At 41.1% G+C, this 15,066-nt stretch overlaps 1 protein-coding gene across 2 annotated transcripts in view; it reads left to right on the top strand.

Moving 5' to 3' along the window:
- The window catches only part of DIS3L2 (DIS3 like 3'-5' exoribonuclease 2), a 314,009-nt gene that overhangs the window by 49,785 nt on the left and 249,158 nt on the right, over window positions 1-15,066 (top strand). The gene's annotated exons all lie outside the window — the stretch shown is intronic.

Genomic DNA, 15,066 nt, shown 5'->3' with positions numbered 1-15,066 from the left:
CACAACGTCAGAGGTTCCAGCTTGTTTACAACTGCTAGTGTTCTTCATAAAACAAATTCATCTCTCCATTATTTTAGTTTTTATGGTCGTCGGACCCCATTGTAATAAGAACTGGCAGATAAGTGGCTGCTCCCCAGCATATACACATATACACCAGAATTTGGCCGGACAAAAACTGTGCCATGCAGCAACTTTTGATCTCCGCTGGATTTCATTATAGTCAATGGTGTTCAGCAGGCAGCACTTTTCAAGTATGCGGGATCCAGAGAATTCCGGCAGGCTGTTCTCTACCAGAACAGTTTGCAGGATGCCTCGATCTCTGGTGTGAAGCTACCCTAAGTTGATGTATGTGTTAGGTCACTTTAACACCAATCTGCTTCTTTGCTTTATTTTTATTTTTTTGCTTAGGATGCTGCAGCCAGTTTAACCTTTTCCCTGTGAAGGACCTTTCTCGTACATCTTTGCAGGGTGGCATCTCAGTAGCCAAGGACATTTCTCATATGTCCTTGCTACTGATGGTTGGTTCTCCGTTTGGGTAGCCGATAACAACTAGGGCTTTGTTTAAGACTTACAATCTAAGCTTCAAAACAAGACCAGGATCAAAGGGCTAGCACCAATACATCCAGAGTTAGAAATGGGTCCCAGTCATGGCTATACATGCAGTTCTGACTCCGACGCGATTTCAAAAGCCATCTGCACCTGAAATGCACCTAATTTAGGTGTATTTCAGTATAGTAAATGAGTCGCTATAACTCCAGAGGCAGAGCAACTAGCTTTGTAATCTTGGTTTAGTTGTAAGGCTTAGGCTGTAAGCTTTAAAGATGGACCACAGCTGTAGCTGCCAAAGCTTGAGAATAGCTCCAGTATGCAAACTGAAATGTTGCATTCACAAGGTTAATAGCTGCATTTTGAATACTTCTCTTGGGAATATAAAAAGTTATATTTTGCCTTATCTAAGAGTCTATTTTTCAGTTGCCAATTTTTTTTTTTAAATGTGATTTTTTTTTTTTTGTTTTTTTTTGATTTTGCTATTACATAAGAGTTATAACACCTTCCTGTGTTCTTCTGATTTCCTTTCAAAACATGTCAAATGCCAGTTGACACACATGCTCTGTAGCTCAATCCCACTGCCAAAATCCCTTTGTACATACTGTAGGCGGCAGAGAGATTCCTGCTATTATGCAGGCCAGGCTATAAGCCACATTCCCACGAGCCATGGACATATTGGATAGATGTACTGAAGGGTAATTTAAAGAGAAAAGCGGTTGCCATAACTGAAATAGACATGGAAATACATCCAACTGTAAACCTCCCAAAATACAATATGTACCTGGGAACAAAGGATACTTATACTAAACCTACACTATCAATATAAAAGCAATAGTTATAGTCTATAAAGTTGCACAGTAAAGAAATGGAATTAAAATGCACATTTTACTGTTCATAACTGACAATTAAAGGCACCAGTTAAAACAACCATAGACAGTGAGAAGGGTATATTCATTGGTACATCCTTCTCCACTTTGACAGGGCTAGGCAGTGAAAACTTCATCATCGCTGGCCTTGTCAATCAGAATGGAGTGTGTAGCGGTTGCAGAGAGAGCAGAGCCTCTAGGTTTAGAGGTAACGCCCCCGTTGCTCCTAGAGGCTCATTTGCACCTATTTGCAATGCGGGCACATATGAACATGGGACCCCCGCAGATGCCTTCAGCTGCCAAGTGCACATGTAACAGGTCGGCCGGTGTCATAGGTACAAGTCTGCTGACAGATGCCCTTTAAATACATGTACATACCACCAAAGGTCTAGAAAAATGATAAATATTTATCAGACAGTTTACTAATTTACCGGTAACTAAAGGAATCTGAAGCATAAAGTGGTGTTTATATGGCTGGGTAGGTTCAAAGACTACAGTGTAAGGGCCTTCAAGTATCTTGATCTTTTTCCATATAATTGTTTTCTGCTCCTAATCGTACCAGTTTTCTTCTTGCTGCATTGTGCGTTCTACTTGGAGGGACAGAATTTATAAACTTTGACTACCAATGTTAAAGTATCACAATACCTGGCATTGCATGAAAGTGGAGAACACAATGGAGTTCTATCAATGAGCGTTCAGCAGATACGGTAACGACAGGACATATTCTGCTAGGAAATCATGCAAGGAGCCTTGATGAGAGCCACTAGTCTTTCATTACTTTTGTGTGTGTATAATTCTTTAACACTATAATGGTAACTGTTAGGACTGGGGGAGAAATGTTGGTTGCTTATTCTTCTGGAGCGCCATGTTTTATATAATGTGGTGTCCCATTTATGAATTATTCAAGAAAAGGGTAACTTTGATGCATTTGGATGTTGTACTGTGATTCTTGAGAGAGCCATATACAGTGCAGTGTTTTGTCCAACAGTTTCACGGTACAAATAGCCAGCTATTTAGCATCTCTGAACAGAGGCACGGGACATTATGCAAGGAGATTTAAATGTTGGAAATTGACTTTTTCCTTTTATGATAGAAAAGAGGGTATTATTCACCCCCCCTCCTCCCGTCTCCCAGGTTCAACATCTAGCAATAAATTTGCTGGCAAAGAGAAAACTCTAGTTTAAGTACAGAAATCAAATCTAAGTAGTAGTTGGTTAAAGGGAATCTGTTATCAAAGGCCCCTGGCGAGTAAAGGAGTATTCCGGTAGGTAGGTTATCCACTAGCCAAAGGATAGTTGTAGGATTTTTATTTTTTTAGGGGTAAACCATCACATCATTGAGTGTCTTATTGCTGGGAACCTCACCGATCGAGAGACTGGGGGCCCCCGTACCTCCTGCTGCTCCCCTGAAATGACCAGAGCGGCCGGTTGAACATGTGTGCGGACTAACTTGCATATGATTAAACAGCAGTTTTATCTGTGGTGAGGCCATGGAGCGACATGGGAGCACGAAAACTAGATTCAACTGGCAAGGGCTCATCAGACATGTAAGCTGGTTTGATCAGAATGAATCTTATGCCCGAGTCCCGACTTATGCTTTAATACTAAATCCACGTTGCCTACCATTAGAATAATTCTGCAGGTAAAGACGGAAGGGTTATTTTCTAACTAGTCACAAAACTGTATATAGTCTGGTGCACACTAGAGCTGACTATGATTGCTTTGTATCGGCAGTACAACCCGCTATCCTATGTATACTGAAATGGTTTCCTATAATCAAAACGGCAGCTAGAGCAGTGACTGTAATGGGCATTTATGAATGAGGGGTTTGGTTTAGGTAGATCTTACCTCAGTCACAACAAGCAATTTGTTAGGGGGATCGACGTTCATTAAGAATGAAATGTATAAATTGATCCCTGAAAAAAAAACCTGTATGGTGTGGCTACCCTTTGCGATGATGGTTCATGCCCAGTGTGCCACCATTGGAAAGCTTTAAGCGAACTGGAGTGGTTTTAATCCTCATAAGCTTTACACTAGTAGTGGTATCTTGAAGGTACTCTTGGCATTCTTGGTAGAAAGTCAATTTTCACATATCCTTTCAACTCTTGGGCTTCGTTCACATCACCTTTCTGTTCTCCTACTCCGTTTAGGAACAGGAGAATGGAAAGGACAGAGAAGGCACATAACTGAGCCAAACGGAACCTAAGGACCCCATAGACTATAATGGGGTCTGTTATGTTTCCGCTCAGAAGATTATTTTGGAGCGGAGACAAAAGTAGTACATGCAGGACTTTTGTCTCCGCTTCAAAATCATCTTCTGAGCGGAAACATAACATAACTGAATAATTCTGGTTTTTTTTAAACTGCTTTTTCCATAATTTGATGTTAAAAAAAATAAATAAAAAAATGACCTCATAGTGCATGACATTTTTTCTAATAAAGCTAGAACTGTACCTCACATGGTTCTAGAGATTACCTTATTCATTGCTGTGATTGCTCTGCTAGGTTCTCTTCAGGCTGGCATTTCAAGGAGCATGTCACTTGAGTTGGAGCACTCTCTGTGCAACTGTCACAGCTTCAGTAGATACGTCTGGCAGTTGAATAATAGAACGGCGCATGTGCGACCACCCCAGTAGGTGGATGTACATATTACTATGCAGATTAAACACTAGTAGCACCATTATAATAAAGTAAAGAGAATATCTCGCAACTGGAACCTTTCCCACAGGCTGTGTCAGCAGAGAACAGTCAGCTGGAGTTTACAGATCTGACTTTGCTGAATTCAACAGATCACTGTCGGATCCCTGTTTAAATATAATGGGATCTGGCGGTGATTCAGCTGCTTTGTGGCATAAATGCCAGGTTTTTACTGGACATGTACCATGCTGCGGTTTTTGTCCATCTGACGGGTGGGTCAGACTGCCGAGTCATTTCTGAGATGTGAACACAGCCTAACTAGCTTTTCATTCTGAGTTAGATTAAATTAACATTTAATAATGGCACATCATCTCTTAGATCGTGGCCCACACATTCCAATGTGAGCACACCTAGATGCTGTTAATTTCACCAAAATTTGGTGTTTTTCATTTTTGAGGGAAGTAAACAGAACAGAGTAATTCACTTTACCTTGTCCCTAAGGGTCCATTCACGTGTCCGCAAATTGGGCCCACATTGGATGTGTACCCATTTATTTCCGCACTTCCGTTCCGCGGGCTCGCCAAAAAAATAGAACATTTCCTATTCTTGTCCGCAGACATGGACAAGAAAAGGCGTTTCTATTATAGTGCCGGCCATGTGCGGTCCACAAAATGCAGAAAGCACTGTACCTGTGTCCATGTTTTGCGGATCTGCGGTTTATTTTTATTTTTTTACATTATTTTTTGACTACAACAGTTGCGGACGTGTGAATGGACCCTAACTGAGTGGCTTAGCAGTAAAGGAACATGACTTGAGATGCAAAGTTTTGCAGCAACATTTTGGCACAAAGGGGGTTATTTAAACTGGTGTGAAGTAGAACTGGCTTAGTTGCCCATAGCAACCAATCCAATTCCACCTAAGCCAGTTCTACTTTACACCAGTTTGATAATTGACCCCCCAAAAAGGCAACGTAAACTAACCAATGGGTTATATAATGTTAGACTAGACATTTCTAATGGAGTGCCAGATTTATCTTTAGAGATCAGCCACTGATCGGGCTGATTTCTATATTTGACTGGTCTCAGTACCTATGTATAATATGTTAGATGGGATTAGTAAATGTGCCTGAATGTGTCAGTCACTTCACAGAAATTGCTTTGAGATCCCTTGGATCTTGTGTTGTGTTCTGCATTACACAAATTTATTTTCACTTATTTTAATTCTGAATTATTTTTTATTTAGAAACCATTTACTTTCCCTGTACCATGGCCATTCTGTTTTTTACTGAAGTGGGTCTGCAGACCGAAAATTGCAATGAAATAGAAACGTATTACAATATTTCACCCTATTCTTTCCTTTATCTTATCACAAATGCTTCCTAATACTTCCTGCCAGGATATGTGGTGTTGCGCTGGCAGATTTGTGAAGAGAAATGGTAGGAGCACTCAAATCTATTTTCTGGAGCCCCGGAGATATGTCATTTTAAAGCAATCATGTTTTTTTTTTCCCATGGGCTGGTCCCCATCTATGTTAGATAAGAGTGGGCCACCACACCTTCCTGGGACAAAGGAAAGGCAGGGACAAGAGATGATTTCCTTCAAAGGGATGTACAGGCTCCACAGACTATTAGAATGGGGCCGGAAAACCCCTGTGTAATTGTCCCATTACCCTGGGTCATCAAGTAGTTACGTTACTATCTATACACATTGTATCCTTTTGAGTTGCATATGTTGCCTGTTTAGATGTAACTAGAATGTAATAAAGGCCTAAGTCTTAAAGCTTAATTCACTATGCAGCTAAGTACTCAAGAAAAGATGATGTTGAAGCGCTCTTCAGCAAGGATGTTGCAGTGTAAATCCATCTCCATGTATCTTATCATTCAAAAAACGTAATCTCTCATCCCCTTAATTCTCAATCATGTTCCCTCCTATTTCAATGCACCTTCAGGCTGATGTCGCTTATGCTAGTTCTGCATAGTTCCCAGCCCCTTGCATTGTCTTATATGGGGTCATACTGCTCTTATTTGTAACCTGTTGAAATTCCACTAAATGTGCGTTGCCCTTGAGATTCCTTGGTGTACAATTTCACTGGTTCTTCCTTTGCGGTAATATCCCTGTTGCTACCCCCAGTTTATCTGGTCACTCAGCAGGTGCCACGTTTAGTGTTACACCATGCAAGCCAATCTATTAGCAGGTTTCTCTCCATGCCAACTCTGCCTGGGTGTAAAAATTTTCTAGAGGTCTAATGTTTTACTGCTACTTGTGATAATAGAGAAATTGTGACATGTCCTGCAAAATCTGGTGCGCTGCCAAACTCTCCGGTACCTTCTTATATTTGAAAATGTTTTCTATGTACCAAAATTAAACTAAATATATGTGTAAAATAAATAAATAAAAGCTTTCACCCTGTATACAGATGCACATTAACTGCTTTAGGATGGTGATGTTTTAATCCCAAAAAAAGAAACTAGCATGCACTTAAAGAGGCTAACCTATCCAGACAGGTTAGCCATTTGATTACGTGCTAGTATAATAGTTGTACTTTTTATTTTTTGGACAATATTACATGTACAGTTTAGGGGTTAATTTGGGATGATAAAATAACTGGTGGGTAGGCGTTACTTTTTAGAAGGGGTGCTTAATTTTTTTTATTTATTAGGTTTTTAACCTCCAAAGTAAAAATGATCTTTGGGGATGTTTTGTTGCAGTACCGCCTCTACCAATAGAGTGGAATTCTAGACACAACGGTCGCTTGGTGATTTGACAGTAAATCCCATAGTTTCACTATATGCATGAGCACTGGCGAACTCTACTACATGTGTGTATTTCACATAAGGCTCCGTTAGCAGTGCTGCTGTCTTACTGCTCCCATCAAATAACCCAGCTGACCCTGTTATAAGTGAATATGGTTCATCAGGCACTGGTGGCATCTGTTGCACTATGGATCTGGCAGTCGTGTTTGTCATTAGAAAGTTAAAGCACAAAGTACTTTTTTTTTTTTTTTTTTTTTTTTTTTTTCTCCCCTCTACTCATTTGTGAAAGGGGTTATCCAACCCCTATAATGCCCATGCCCCTCATACTGGTCCTGAGCACCCACATTGCTCCTGATGCCTGCACGGCCACTGCTGCATCTCCCAGTCGTGAGGAGGGCAGCCCATAGCAGGCCGTGATGGGAATGAGCCTCCCTTAGCCTGCTAAGGTCATGTGACCAGACAAATCACCTCCATGTGATGTCTCTTCTATTGAGATACACTGCACCCGCCATCTTCACTTCACTGTTGGATGTGCAGCGCAGTGTGTTAGAATGGAGGCGGTTGAGTGTCTGGTTACACAGGGTGGATTTGATTTAAATCACTAGTCAGTAAGGCTTGATTTAATTCATAGTTTTCTACATAAAGACTAATTCTTGCTGGTATAACTTATAATCAAGTAGATGAAGATATTTAGAATAACAACTTTTCATATTAGTTTGATTAGGTTGATACTGTATTCATAGGTTTGTAGAATTAAGGTATTTTTCTCAACTCTGTTCATGTTATAAAATTTTTGCTGTGAAGAAGAGGCATGTGATCTCTGCTGAGTCAAATTCAGTTTTGAGAACTGCAAAATTAAACCAAGAATCTGTGATAATATCTTGTAGGCAGAGAAACTGACCAATAATCTTAAAAACCTCTGGAAGAACATGACATTGTGAATGGATTAATGGAATGTATTTACCAAAACAATTAAACATACAGTACAGCCTTATTCTACATAATAAAAAAAAAAAAAAACTAATCTGTATTTCATGATGGAATAACCTTTTGGATGGTAATATATTTTACTCCAAAAAGCATTTTATATTTTAAAAAAATCTTTTTTTTTTTTTTAATCATTGATTTTTATCCACCCTGTGGTTACATGACCCTCCATTTAGTCACCATCTTATGGACAGCACATGGCTTATGAAATATAGCAAATGGTTTAAAGAAGTAAAGAATATCAACAAAGGTTATATAGTAAGTGTCATATAGTTATCTTATTATATACACATTATTCACAAGTAGCCAGAAAGTGGCCAACCCCTTTAACGTGGTGTAAAACACTTTCCATTCTGCCCAAGAACATATCTCCTGATAGAATTTTCAATGATACTATCAATACGGTGTGTGAATGGGAACTCTTAAATTTTTCTTTCTCTTGCATTCACATCACACTACTTATGATCACTGGCTATGCTGGTAAGCGTCTGCCTGAAGGTTGCAAACTTCAGACTTTTCTCTTCTGTATAAAGCTCAAGCTAGTGCTGGTAAGTATCCTATGTAGATACATGGATTCACCTCGATTTGGTAACTTTCCAGATAGGAGTGCAGCGGCTGAATTTCCAAAACACATCTCAGTTTTCCAGTTTTAACGATGAACCAGAGGTTATCACTAATCACTTCTTGTGTAACTTTCCAAATAAACACAAGCTCTGAGTACAGTGCCGTTCTCATATGCGCAATCTGTCTCCGGTCATCAGCCTGATATCTCTGCAAGCCAGCTGCACTTTCTGAAGTCAATTGCTACGGGAAGAATTTATTTATATATATATATATATATATATATATATATATATATATATATATATTTTTTTATTTTTATTTTTTTGTCACCTGTGGGTTATAGTAAACTGATCTGTGAGATTACACTAGGCACACGGAGGGTGAGCCTTCCTGTAATGGGCAGTATATCACCAAGGAAGACCCTTATAGTATATTTGAGGACACCCCTGTTTGCACCTTCTCTGCACAAAAACCCTTCTAATGTCTTCATGTGGTGATCCAGATGTGTAGTACAGTGATGCGCTTGACTGTTACACAACTGCTGGTTCTGATGTCATTGTGACTGCGGGAGTGTCACCGACCGGGCATGTGAAGCCGTAAGAGAGTTCTTGTCCGTTTCCTTTCCCATCAGTTGGGGGTGTCGAAGGTTCGTGTGAAAGTGAAACTTCCCTCTGTAATCTTGCTTTTCTTCCTGTGATGTCATCACCTGGTGTCTTTATAAGGCGGTGATCATCTTGGGTAACTTGGCTTGTAGACGCATTGAGTGATGTTAAATGTTGATCAAGAGAAATGGAGAGAAGATATCCGAAAGTCAGCGTAGTGTGTATTGAATTCTGCTTACAACAATACGGTGGAAGCTTTCATATGGTGGTCGTACAGGTGCACGGCTTGTTACCAGACAGGAATCTCAGAACTGTACTTTTTAATGCTGTATTCACGTTACTTTTCTACTCTACATTCAGCATACAGTATATTCAGCTCCCGTCAGTTCTCATAGGGCCCCATTCACCTTTCCCTCTGTGTATACAAAGATGGCTGTCAATCGCGGATAGGACCGCCTCTTTGACTGCAAAACCCAGAATACAAGCTTTAGTGAATCTTCTCCCATATCAGTCTATTTCAGTCTGCTCAGCTCCTCCTGCTCTATAACATGGTGTCTGCAGCTCACCGATTCCCCTTTAAGTCACCCTATATTTACTTGCAGAGCCAACTCCAAGTTTATCGTGTGGAATATTTCATTAGCATGTGTGACAAACTGCTGTTTGTACAGGGCTGTATGTCAAAGGCTTTTTTGCTGAGGCTTTTCTTGGGAAATCCTTCCAGTGTTTATTTCCAAGGACTACTCTGGAACTTTACATTCATGCCTCAGTTAAATTTCCTCTGAAAATAAAGGGACCCTCTGGTTCAAGAGAAAAAAAATAATAATAATCATATTATAACTGTGGAATGAATAGAACCTTTTTAGATGTCCTCCTTTTATCTTTTCAGCTGCAGATCCAACAATTCCTGGGATCCTCTTCTGCCATCCAAGATGGCCGCACCACTTCTTTGACTAACCGGTGTATACTTTGCATTTGGTAGTCAAAGATGCTTCCTGCGGCCCTCAGATTGGCCAGTACTGTTCATGTGAGCTTTGCTGGCCAATCTAAGAGCAGGGCAGGAAATGTCTTGGACAAGTGTGCATCAGTGCGGCCATCTTGGATGACAGAACTGGAACTGAGAAATTGGTAGCTCTGCAGCTGAAAAGGAGGACATCTTGTAAGTGTTATTTTCTGTTCCCCAGTTAATTGTGTTCCCCCCCCCCCCCCTTTAACGCTAGGGTCATTTTAATGTTCATACCTTGCCTTTTGTGTAATGTGCATATATATGGGTATTGAGCACATAGCATTTTGTGTTTGCTGTAAAACGGGCAGTTTGACAGCTGTTTTGCTGAAAATCATAAGTGTTGAAGTCAGCTCGCCCTGTGTGCCCAGCTGGTGTGTGGAATGAAGTCAGAGTGTAGATTCTTACCATGAAACAGCTGGAGGAGGATTAATGCTTGTCATTTGTGACATCACTAGCTTTAAGATGGTCCACTTTATACATCATGTGAATAAACACATTCCCGCCTTGCCTGTGCAGGTGCACAGAGATGACCAGCGGTTATCTGGTAGTTAGTATCCTCATGACACCTAGTGGCCATGAGGAATTTGGGTATTCAGAAAGCATATTTTAATAGTATTTTTTTGGTATTCTGAAAAAATATAGCAGTAGCCTTTGGCTTTAGTTTTTATTAGACAAACCCTTGTAAGCTTAAACAAGTGCTCTCTTATAGCTTAGTTGCACCTGCTCCTTTCATCTGGCAAGGCTTCCAGGCTATTAAATTTAGAGTGTCTGTTTACCAAAGTGTGAAATGCTGCTTAAAAAACCCTATGGTGATGAACGCTGCAATTGGAAATTTGCAAGGCTAGGTGTGCTTTTCATGTTTTATGTGTCTGTTCCCATATACACTGGAATCGCTGTCACTTAGGGTTATTGGGGCTAATGTCCCACACACTGTATTCCTCTGGTGCTTGTGGAGGGCCCAAGACGGCCACTATGAAGAATCTACAGCACTCGTGTTTCTTTGCAGTTAGGGTACAGCTACTTGTGTCGTAACATTTCATGTAATGTTAATGGTGTCGCAACGCAGCAATTGCAAAAAAAAAAAATCCAGACATGTCAACTTTTGTGTTGCAAGTTGTGCGATGCTTTTCCTCTGTATACTTCTATAGAGGTCGCACAGGACACGCGTCTCAACAAATTAAAGACAAGTCACAAATTTGTGTTGCGCAACTTAAATTTGCGTGACACATGTCACCACATAGCCGTACCCTTTAAAGTTCCAACATTCTTACTGAAGATTTTTATTCACCCAGGCATCAGTCAGATTTTTTTATTTTTTTTTAAGTATTAGTCTAGGGTTCATATTGAAAGCTTTGGCCCATCGGACCTTCTTCCAGCAGTAGGGCTTTGGTTGGATGTGGCAGATCCTGTACCTGGAGCGTGCTCAGATTTACTAGGCCTGGTTAATTTGTAGACCAGTTAAACTTAGTCAGACAGTCTGAAAATGCGTCAAATTTATCATAGTAGCCTGATGCCGGACTTTAAGGCTAGGTCTACACGACGACATTTGTTACGCGACGCATAGGTTACAACTATACTGCAACGTGTGTCGCACGACATTAATGTCGCGTGACAATTTTTAGAACGGTAGTCTATGGTAGTCACCGAAAAATCCATCTTGAATGTTTTTTTTTTTTTTTGCGACTGTTGTGTCGCAGTGCAACACCATAGACTACCATTATGAAAATTGACGTGCGACAAATGTGGTTGTGTAGACCTAGCCTAAATCTGGTGTATATAGCACTGATTTGATGGCTTGGATTACAATGAAGTTCTGTCTACGTGTCCTGAAATCTGTGCCAATGTTCCAAAATTCTGTCTACCAGGAATCGCAGATTTCAATTTAATAAACTCATCTAAAAGATGCTCCCTTCTAAGTTCTTCCTTAGCTTTTCATGGTGTGATGTGCCTAAACTTGCCCACTGATCTCACTCTCAGGGCTCTGTGTCCGCTTCGTTGCGTGTGTTTTTTTTTTTTGTGTGTGGACCGTATGTGTAAACATTTATTTCAACTGAGCCCCAAAAAAACATAGAATCAAAAATGCAAGTTACTCTGTGTATTCCGTTTTACGTATTTCCATTCCTCCAAATAGAATATGTCCTATTATTGTCCGCATTAAGGACAAGGATAGTACTGTTCTATTAGGGGCCAGCTGTTCCATTCCACAAAATACAGACTGCACATGGATGTCATCCGTATTTTTTGCGGACAGCAAAATACATATGGTCGTGTGTGTGAGCCCTTATGCATAGTATCACTCTCCCAAACTGCACAAAAAGTAGTACTCCTGATCCCCTGTTTTGACTTCCTTCATGCTGCACCTTTGCATGTCAGAAGAAGAAAAATGCACTATGTGCACAGCATCTACTTTCATAAGCAGAAAGAAATAACAGATTCAGAGACTACCTGCTTGTAAGGCTACTTTCACACTCACGTTTGGTACGGATCCGTCATGGATCTACACAGACGGATCCGTTCAGATAATACAACCGTCTGCATCCGTTCAGAACGGATCCGTTTGTATTATCTTTAACATAGCCATGACCGATCAGTCTTGAACACCATTGAAAGTCAATGGAGGACGGATCCGTTTTCTATTGTGCCTGATTGTGTCATAGAAAACTGATCCGTCCCCATTGACTTACATTCACTCAGTTTCGTCAGACGGACACCAAAACGCTGCAGGCAGCTTCCAGAGCGGAATGGAGACTGATCGGAGGCAAACTGATACATTCTGAGCGGATCCTTTTCCATTCAGAATGCATTAGGGCAAAACTGATTCGTCTTGGACCGCTTGTGAGAGCCCTGAATGGATCTCGCATAACGGAAAGCCAAAACGCCGGTGTGAAAGTAGCTTAAAAGGGTCAAAACACTCCATCTGGAGCCAAAATCTTCCCCTCCCCCTTGTTTTCGGTTCTTGTACAATGAATCCTCCACCAGTGTGCGTCCTAATTGATCCCCCTATGTATTTGTTTCTATAGGCCTGCCAGGGGGAAGCAGAGTACAGTTTTGGTTGTTGCCATCAGTAACGTATAGATGAATGGAACGGCACTGCGCATGCAGGACCATTGTTTAATTTGTCGAGAGACCCAGGACCCTTATTCATGTGATGGTTGGGGGTCCCAAGAGTCTTACTCCAATTGTTACATAATTAATACGGTAAAAAAAATAATATAAGTCCATAAAGTTCAACCAAGGGATAGGTGGGGACTTATTCTGTGCAAATGGGATACATTTTTAAAGGGGTTTTCCAGGGAGAATGTTTTTGTCATGCTAGAAATGTTAGGAAAGGCCTGCTTAGCCAGTTGCTGGCTGCAGCAGTGACCTGCCTCAGCTTCTGATTGCTGACTGGGCCCTTTCTGGCATTTCCAGCATCTTAAGCCAGGACCAGAAACTGGACAGCCACAGGGGATGTCCCTGGAAAAGCTTCTTGGGGTACCCCGTTAACATGGTCTTTAAAGGGATTGTGCACTTCTAATCCATTTTTAGGTGTCCAGCTGCATGAGTACACCTCGTTTCTTAACATATTCTAGTACAGTTACAGAGAACACAAAATATAATTCCCTGAAAAATGTCACAAATGTGTGTAACAGATCATTCTTTCCACTCGCTCTTAAAATAAACTTCAGCGTATGATTTAATGAGTATAGTTTGTGTCTGCATGTGGTGTGTAATTTTTTTTAATTTTTTTTCTGGATAATGATTATGTTTTTTAAGTTATTGTTAAAGGGATTCTGTCACCTCCCCTAAGCCAAAAAACGATTTTAAAGCAGCCATGAAGCACAGCTTACCTGGATTAGGCTGTGCTCTTTTATCTTGCAATCCGTCCAGCAGTTACTGCAAAAAACGACTTTTATTCATATGCAAATGTGTCCTGAAGGTGCCCAGAGGGGCGTTTTGTTCTTCTTAGAGAGCCTAGTACCGCCCCTTTTACAGTGCCCAGCCCACCTGCCTTGTACTGTCTAACCGCCGCCCCCAGCCTGCCACAGCCTCTCCTCCCCCTCCCTCACGCCGAACGAACTCTCGCACAGGCGCAGTGCCCACTGAGGGCTGCGCCTGTGCGATCAGCAGGAGACTGAGGGCAGGAGCTTCATCCTCGTCACTGGGCATGCGCCGAGCCCAGTGACGTCCGATGCTCGCTCTTCCCTCAGTCAGCAGGGAAGAGCGAGCATCGGACGTCACTGGGCTCGGCGCATGCCCAGTGACGAGGATGAAGCTCCTGCCCTCAGTCTCCTGCTGATCGCACAGGCGCAGCCCTCAGTGGGTACTGCGCCTGTGCAAAAGTTTGTTCAGCGTGAGGGAGGGGGAGGAGAGGGAGGAGAGGCTGTGGCAGGCTGGGGGCGGTTAGACAGTGCAAGGAAGGTGGGCTGGGCACTGTAAGAGGGGCGGTACTGGGCTCTCTAAGAAGAACAAAACGCCCCTCTGGGCACCTTCAGGACACATTTGCATATGAATAAAAGTCGTTTTTTGCAGTAACTGCTGGACGGATTGCAAGATAAAAGAGCACAGCCTAATCCAGGTAAGCTGTGCTTCATGGCTGCTTTAAAATCGTTTTTTGGCTTAGGGGAGGTGACAGAATCCCTTTAAAGTCTCATGCTAGAAAGGTCATATGGCTGTTTGATAAATGTAACATACTGTTCGTCATGGACACAAGTCTTTTCTTCAGTCCATCAGGTCAATGCTGGATATCTATTTTCGTGTGTGTGTGTGTGTGTGTGTGTGTATATGTATGTATATGTGTGTGTGTGTGTGTGTGTGTATATGTGTGTGTGTGTGTGTATATATATATATATATATATATATATATATATATATATATATATATATATATATATTATATTTTTACATTACAGTGGTGATTTTGCAAGTTTTCCCCACCTACAAAGAATGGAGAGGTCTGTAATTTTTGTCGTAGGTACACTTCATCTGTGAGACAAAATCTAAAATAAAAATAAAAATAATAAATCCAGAAAATAACATTGTATGGTTTTAAAAAAAATGTATTTGAATTTTATTGCATGAAATGAGTATCTAATACAATAGAAAAACTGAACTTAATATTTGGTAC

Source organism: Bufo gargarizans, chromosome 4 (assembly GCF_014858855.1).
Source record: "Bufo gargarizans isolate SCDJY-AF-19 chromosome 4, ASM1485885v1, whole genome shotgun sequence".
In the NCBI taxonomy this organism is placed as follows: Eukaryota; Metazoa; Chordata; class Amphibia; order Anura; family Bufonidae; genus Bufo; species Bufo gargarizans.
This window is presented reverse-complemented; position numbering and strand designations above follow the sequence as displayed.